Genomic DNA, 9213 nt, shown 5'->3' with positions numbered 1-9213 from the left:
TGAGCAGCTTGAAATTGTTACCTGGGTAATACGCCCTCAACATCATTACCCCTTAAGTAACACAGCGGGGCCTTCCTTAACCGAGTGGTTAGAGTCCGCGGCTACAAAGCAAAGCCATGCTGAAGGTGTCTGGTACCAATTCCCGGTCGGCCCAGGATCTTTTCGTATTGAAAATTTCCTTGACTTCCCTGGGCATAGTGTATCTGCCACCACAATATACGAATGTGAAAATGGCAACTTTGGCAAAGAAAGCTCTCAGTTAATAACTATGGAAGTGCTCATAAGAACACTAAGCTGAGAAGCCGGCTCTGTCCCAGTGGGGACGTCAATGTCAAGAAGAAAAAGAACACAGCGAAACGTAAATAACAATTTTGCGTGTCTCAAAGGTTGAATTACACGTCTCTAGTAGGTACAGGTAGCCAAAGTTGTATAAATCACTGGTTCCATTGATGATTACATGAAATTTAAAGCATTCCTTATCAAAGTGTTTAATGTCCTAATCCAGCAGGAATGCAAAATAGGACTTTAACTTTTATTTAAGATATAATTTGGTTTGAATTGCTCTATTAAATTTAGATTGAATAGACTTTTTCAACATGCTTGCAGTCCCCATACAAAATTCCTCGTTTCTCTTATATGGCAAAATACAATACTTTTCTAAACCATCAAAAAATAACTTTTGAACATCGAAAGCATTGAGCTTGAGCTTGATTGGCCGCCCGTGGTTGCTACTCCAGTGTCGCCAGATCAGCTGCACTTACACAAGGAATCAACCAGATGACTGCTTGGGATTATCAGGCACCCTCAGTGTATAAATGCTGGTGATCTTCTATTTTTAGGCAACAATGGTGCCTGCCACGTCAGAATGCAGACCAATGAGGGGAACACGCAGAAGAATTTCATTATGTTGAGATTACTATCTCGTTAATTAATTTTACTTACGCACAGTTAGTTGTTTCGAAGTTAATTTTAAAATAAGTAAAATTTACTTACGCCAACACTAAATTAACGTCAAATCAAATACACACACTTCATTGATTCAGCTATCCACTTGTACCTATATAAATTATAACTTGGATAATTACCTCCATCCGGAAACATTCACATCCCTAGACTTCAAGTCATGCTCACAAATCTACTTACTTTTAACTTGTAAGGATTAGTGTAGTTGATAAGATGACCACCTCTCACTCAGGGGACCACGTATCAAGTTTGCCGACGCGCACTTTATTTTGATTGTTGGAATGTTTTTTTAGATCGATAAAGCAGCAGCGAATCTTTTCAGATATGTTGATAAAGCAGAACAAAATGCTGAGTAAACATTGCAACATATTATAAACTCAATTAATTTTACTTTGAGTCAACTAAATTATAGTTGAATTTTGACGTTTGGCGTATGTAAATTCAATAAAAAATATAGTTGTTAACAACTATACGGTATAGTTGTTTTTAACAATATACTGTCTAATCAACTATATTTATAGTTATCTCTAGATTAACCTTAGAATATAGTTAACTTGACCGGAAAAATGATTACGAACACTATATTTTGTTCTCCGTGAAGGGGAAGGAATTGATGATGCATTCAACTGGCTCCCACGGTTGACCGTATATACCACTGCATCAACGCCAGTTCATGCGGGAAGGGTGAAAGGGTGGGGTAATTTTTATGGCAGAGAGGCTTGCTGGTTTGGTTAGCAGACTGCCTATGTATCAGGCGTAAAGGAAGGCATGCTGTAATGATGAACGAATGGAAGCGTAGGGAAACGGTTTTTATTTCTGTCAGTCTCGGGTTCTGGCAAATGCTATGAACTGTGATAGGTATATCAACTGTGATATATTAAGAGTGGTAGATAGAAGCAAGTGAAAGATACAACTACAAAGTACGAGGAAAGGGACGGGCCTGGGATTGAACCCATGGCCTTCTGCTTATGGAGCAGAAGCGGTAGCCTTTAGACCACCAACCCCGTCCAACCTTTGAACATCGAAAGCATTGTGAACTTTGTAGAAAAGTATTATTTTAAACAAAAAAAATTGAATGTAAATTGGCTGAAATTGTTATATTTTGCATTTTCAACATACAGTATCTCAAACGCTAGACGTGCTATGATATTTTTTCATACAATGGATTCAGCAGCCTATAATTGAGCAAATAGCGGTATTTTGGTGCTTGAGACAAAGACGTGTCCGCAGTGTAATCAGCGCATGTTTAACCATTCAGCCGTCGCGCGGTTTGCCACCGTCAGAACCACTGCGCTGCTGTTGTGAACGAAAAGCTAGGATTTTTCAGTAGTGTTGTACAAAATACAACAGCGCGACGACTGAAGTGTTAGCGGACTTTGGGGCAAGTGTGCCATAGGGGCAAGTGTGCCACCCCTGCTTTTTACAAAAACTACAATATATATTTTCTCTTTGAGCTTAACAATGTGTTCTATTATAGTTCACAATACAATGATCAAAATATGATAAAAATTGCTCTATTTTTCACGTATTTACATCGACTTTTGCAAAGACAACCAAATTTGAGTGAAATTTTATAAGATTTTGTTGTTTCTAAATAGCATGGTAAAAGGTAAGTTATTAACAGATTTTTCTAACGTACTGTACATTGTGAAACTATTCAAATGTGTAAGTTATTGTGGCATTTGAACGAAAAAAATATTTAGTTTTACAAACGAAATTCAGTTTGGTTGAAATCTATACTTATTGGGGCAAGTGTGCCACCTATTTGGTAAACGCAAATTGTTGGAGTGAAATTTATAAAAATGTGAACATCAACAACAAAATCATAATAATGAACCAAAATGAGGCACCAGTAGTGGTTTCTGAAGTATAGTAGAGGAATAACTGACATTTTTGCCCCCAAAATGATTTTTTCTCAAAATATTCAATAATAACATGTATTTTTGGCTTATTGAGTACCGTTTTACATATCTACATCAATATTTACCGTTATTTAGTGCTGATCTAGTGTAATATTTTACATAATCGCCGTAATACAAGGATAATACATATATTGTAGTGAATGGAGACAAAAATAACCATTTTAGTTATTCGAATTGAGTAATAGAGAGTGACGCATGTTTTGTGCCTTGTTATAAAGCATCCCCTTATTACGGTAAACTTTAAATTATTTTTTTGAATTATCGATTAGCGTCTGCTTTGTAAGTAATATTAATAGGAAATAAAGAAAATTCCATTACAAGTAGAATTACATGCGGTTTTCATTCGGTGGCCGTCTTGCCCCATATGGGTGGCACACTTGCCCCATAGTGTCAAAAAATAGGTTATTTTGGATGATATTTGAGAAGCTTCAAAACTAATACTTTTTGAAGTTATTTACTTTTTAAATGGCACAGTGGTTATGAAAAGATGTGAAACTAACATCATGAGGCTAAATTGCTGAATTTTATAAGCTTCAGGCAAAGTTAGAGAACAATTTGCTTAAGGTGGCACACTTGCCCCAAATTCCGCTAAATGACGGAAAAGGTAGGTGTTGAGAAAAACCTCAAAGTCTGAAGTTTCATTTCTTATGACAATGTTCATTATCGTCCAGAACATTTCTGCATGTCTGTAGTAATAAATGAGTAGGTAGCTATCACAGTAGGCATTGACTTAGGCTAGACATTAAATAAATTGTAATGACTGACATTGAATAAACTATTCCCAAACTGATTAGATGTTTTTCCTTCAGTTCAGAAGTGGGATACAGCAAAAGCCCAAGATGATTTCGAGCAGCCAGAGATCTTCGGATATTCAAGATTCGGAAAATTTCGGAACTGGGTTTCCTTTTGCGAATCAACAGACCTCAACCGAAGTTATCAATGATTCTGGAGCGCAAATATCACTGGGAGAAAATTCAAACAGAGAACATGTACGTCGGACGGTAGTCAACGGCAAATCAAACGAACTTCATCGAGAAAAATGCTTATCTGGAGAAGAACTTGCTCAGTCAATCAAATTGGATGAATTATTTTTTCTACTGCAAAACTAGGGAGTCGATGCCGGTTATGGACCCTTTGCGTATTATGGACCCCCTAGAGAAAAACATAAAATTAACACTCAAAGCAACCTTCTTCCTATGAAAATCTACCGGGGGAACTTCGATTGCATTGTTAGTTAGCAGTTTCAGGCAAAATATTTGGTTTGAGGCGCATAAATACAGATATTTGAACAGTTTTGTAAATGAAATCACACAAGAGGGTCCATAATACGCATTTCCAGGTGGGTCCATAATAGGCTCGTCGGCAGCGAGCCGGATTACATGGGAATCAAATGGAGGGTCCATAATACGCAACGTCAAATTTGTAAACAATCCTATTATGGACCCCGGGAGGGTCCATAATAGGCATTCGGACAACAGTTTTCCAAATGGATATTTCTCGGGGAAAATCGTATGATTTTGTATGTCGCATGGGTGTACTGTAGAGTAAAGACATTGAACTTGTTATTGGACTCTACAAAACGTATATCTGCCTGATATATAATTGCGGAAAGGCGTCGAGAATGAATTTCAGCTACTAAGGGGTCCATTACTAGCATTGACACCCTACTCTGGGACCAGCAGCGACAATTTTGAATACTTCGAAAATGTAGTGAAGCAATTGAAAAAGGTTTTCAAGATTGATGATGAAATAATGAAGTTGCTAATTTTGAAACGCCTAACGGGAAACGCACAGCTTTGGTCAACGGCTCATCCAAATTTGATGCAAATGGATTTTCAAGATTTTCTCAGCAGCATGAAGGAAGTATTTTCGGTTCAACAAAGCTCATTACAACTGTACAAGCGTTTGGAGTCAAGAAAATGGAAGTTTGGTGAGTCTTTTGCTCAGTATTGCATTGAGAAACAGATACTTGCGATGCCATTACATCTTTCGGAATCCGAGCTGATTGAATACGTTGTCGAAGGGATCCCGGAGCTACAGTTGAAGAACCAGGCAAGAATGCAAAGGTTTTCAAAAGTTGCGGCTCTCAAGAAGGCCTTTTCGTTGATTAATCTTTCTCAGCAAGTCACGCCAGCTTCCGTTGTTCATCATAAGCAGCACCAAGATCATCGCCAACCAGAACATCATATTGGCCACCAATTATCTAGAAGAAATCAAACTTACGGTGGATCAACAGTTGGAGCAATTAACACAACAAAACACAATTTGACTGAGCTAGACGTTTTGAATGGACTGGTAGATTTAAACGTTAACGATATTAAGCAACCGTTAAAAGCTCTTTTTGATACAGGCAGTCCTGTTTCTCTGATACATCTTAAATTTACGAAACCTGATTCAATTATTAAACATGATAAACGAAAAATTTATAAGGGTATCGGAGGAACACGATTAACCATTTTAGGTATATTCAGTACTAATGTTTATGTTCAAAATGTTCTATTCAAGGTTAACTTTTTGGTTGTTCCTGATTCAACCATGTCGTCATATGATGCAATTATTGGCCGAGATATAATTATGAAGCCTGGAGTTCGAACAATTATTGAGAGAAACCACATTAAAATTTCAAGAACACCTGTGATTGAAAAAATGAATGCTGGACATCTTGATGAAATGATACCCGTTAATTCTGTTCTTGATGATTCGAAAATTTCGGTAAATGTTGGACACGTAAGTAATGATCAATTTGTAAAATTTATGGATGTTTTGAAAGAGCACTATTTGTTTTCCGATAAGCCTTTGCAACCTAAAACTAAGTTTGAAATGAAAATTGATTTGAAATCAGGTACTCAGTTTCATTTTAAGCCACGACGATTATCATTTGCCGAAAAATCTAAAGTAGACGAGAAAATCAAAGAACTTTTACGCGATAACACTATAAAAGAAAGTGATTCTCCTTTCGCTAGTCCAATTGTTTTGATACCAAAAAAGGATGGTGCTATTGGAATGTGTGTAGATTATCGTAGATTAAATAAAGATACTCATAGAGATAATTATCCTCTGCCATTGATCGAAGATATTTTAGACAAATTAAGGAACAAACAAATATTTTCAGTTTTAGATTTGAAATCCGGATTTCACCAAATTAAAATTGCCTCTGAATGCACCAAGTTTACATCTTTTGTTACCCCATCAGGCCAGTACGAATATTTACGTGTTCCATTTGGACTCTGCAATGCTCCTGCAATTTTTCAAAGATTTATTAATAAAATTTTCAAAAATTTGATTGAAGAGGGAAAGATTTGTGTTTATATTGATGATATAATCATATTTTCTGAAACTTTTGAAGAACATTTAGAAATATTGCAATCCGTTTTCAAAATTTTAAGTGACAATCTTTTAGAGTTAAACTTAGACAAATGTAAATTTTTATTTGAACAAATTGATTACCCAGGTTACACAATAAATAAACATGGAAGGCGACCAAATAAATCTCACATTGAAGCTGTTTCAAATTTTCCTATTCCAAAAAATGCTAAGGATGTTCAAAGATGTATAGGATTAACAAGTTATTTTAGAAAATTTATTAAAAATTTTGCAACAATTGCAAGACCACTGTATTGTTTATTAAAAAAAGATTCAGTATTTGATTTCGGCAATGAAAAACAAGCTTCTTTCAAAACACTCAAGGAAATGTTAGTATCAGCACCAATATTGTAAATTTTTAATTCAAATGCTGAAACTCAACTTCATTGCGATGCGAGTTCATATGAATTTGGAGCAATTTTATTACAAAAACAAGAAGATAATAATTTTCGTCCAGTTAGTTATTTCAGTAAAAATACAGATAAATTTGAATCAAAATTACATAGTTTCGAACTAGAAACTCTTGCAGTAGTGTACGCGATTAAACGATTTCATGTATATTTATCCGGAATGACTTTCAAAATTTTTACTGATTGTAATGCTTTAGCGCAAACCTTGGTTAAAAAGGAAATTAATCCTAAAATTAGCAGATGGGCTATGTTTTTGGAAAATTATGATTACAAATTAGAATATAGAGATGAGTCGAGAATGAGACATGTAGACGCTTTGAGTAGGCAAAACATGACTAAGAACCAAGCTTCGTCTCAAAACGTCGAAATCGAAGAAATTAATTTATTACAGCCAGAAAACATCGAAAGAAATGTAATATTGGCTCAAGAACAGGATGAAAAGTTAAAAAACATAAAACAACATCTAGAGAACTATACCTTTCCAAATTTTGAATTGAAAAATGGCATCCTTTTTAGAAAAAGTAGTGATACATTATTACTAGTTATTCCAAAGCTTATGATAGATAATATAATAAGAATATGTCATGACGAAAATGGACATATTGGTGCAGATAAAACAATGATAGAAATAAAAAAGCATTACTGGTTTTCTAATATGAAGAAAGTTGTTAGAAAATATATATCAAATTGCCTAAGCTGCATATTTTATAGCCCAAAAGATGGCAAAAAAGAGGGATTTTTAAAAAAATATTGATAAAGGTAATGAACCTTTCAAAACAATTCATATAGATCATTATGGTCCGATTCAAATATCGTCGAGTGGAGGATTTAAACACATTTTAGTTGTAGTTGATGCGTTTACTAAATTTGTAAAATTTTATCCAACGAAAACAACAAACTCAGATGAAGTAATAACACATTTATCCAACTACATTAATTATTACAGTAAACCAGTAAGGATTGTTTCTGACAGAGGATCTTGTTTTTTATCAGTTAAATTTGAAAATTTCATTAAAAATAATTGTATTAATCGTGTTAAAACTGCAGCATATACTCCAGAGGCAAATGGACAAGCAGAAAGTGTGAACCGAACATTAACGCCAATGCTTTCTAAGTTAATTAATGATACTGGTTTAAAATGGAATCTTCTTTTGAACAGAATGGAGTACATATTTAATAACACATATTATAGATCAATAAAAAATTATCCTAGTATTTTACTGTTTGGGTCGCAACAGCGAAACTTACATGTTACAGATCATAACTTAGAAGCATTTGTGAATTGTTTTCAAAATAATAATAATCGAATCGATTTGCAAACTGAAAGAGATAAAACAAAAGAGATAATTAAAAAAAATCAAGTCTACAACAAAATGGTAACTGATAAAAAACGTAAAAAGGTTACTGAGTATAATGTTGAAAATTTTGTTGTGCTCAAATCAGTTTCACCATCAAAACTTTCGGAAAAATTCAAAGGACCTTACATTATCCAAAAAAACTTTACCAAATGATCGTTATGTAGTAACTGATATAGAGGGTTTTCAGGCATCCAGCATTCCTTTCCACTCAGTATGTTCACCTGGAAATATGAAACTGTGGCTATCTCCTAATAATTTATTAGAGCAAGATTTAAATGACGATGAGGACATCGGTTAATCAGGATGGCCGAAATGTAGTAACAAATGAGTAGGTAGCTATCACAGTAGGCATTGACTTAGGCTAGACATTAAATAAATTGTAATGACTGACATTGAATAAACTATTCCCAAACTGATTAGATGTGTTTCCTTCAATGTCATACCAAAATCCGTAAACCTGATGCAATTTACATTAATATAATATTGAAAGTAAAGAATATGCACTTTTAAAATGTCATTGTGCGATATTAGCCAGAAAACTATTCGCCAGAATGACATTCACCAGAAAGTATCATTCCCCATAGTGGACCATCCTTTTAATTTTTTCAGATACAGTAGTTTCTCGATTTTATCACTGCTCAGTTTTATCGCGCTTCATTTTGTCACGCTCGATTTAAGCACGGTTTTCTTTTCGATTTTATCACGCCATGATAATCATATGATTTTCATATGGTTTTCACTACATGATAATCCTAAAACAACCTATACTTTTCTATTTGATGCATTTTAAATGTGCTTTTCATTCGATTGACTCGATTCTGCAATGGTTTAGTCAGATTTTAATGAAAATTGTACGGCAAAAAACACTGTTTTATTATATCACGTTTCAGTATATCACACCAAAATTTTGAGGATCCGTGATATAATCGAGAAATTACTGTAAATCAAGTTTGCAATTGTAGGAAAACTTAGCGAGTCAGAACGTTAAATTTTTTTGTTAGATTATGCTTCCTTGGAGACCATCTCCAGTTGACTTTGTAACCGTTTGTTACAAATTGTTAGTCCTTTTTTAATTTGTACTTTTTTGTATCAACTATCACGTTTCTAGTGTACAGTAGTGTTGGATTAGTAGATAAAGGGTTAGTAAATGTTACCAATGTTAGTAGTTTGTTAAAATGTATACAATTTGATTGTTAG

This window comes from Aedes aegypti, chromosome 2 (genome assembly GCF_002204515.2).
Source record: "Aedes aegypti strain LVP_AGWG chromosome 2, AaegL5.0 Primary Assembly, whole genome shotgun sequence".
In the NCBI taxonomy this organism is placed as follows: domain Eukaryota; kingdom Metazoa; phylum Arthropoda; class Insecta; order Diptera; family Culicidae; genus Aedes; species Aedes aegypti.
Note: the sequence above shows the minus strand (reverse complement) of the source record.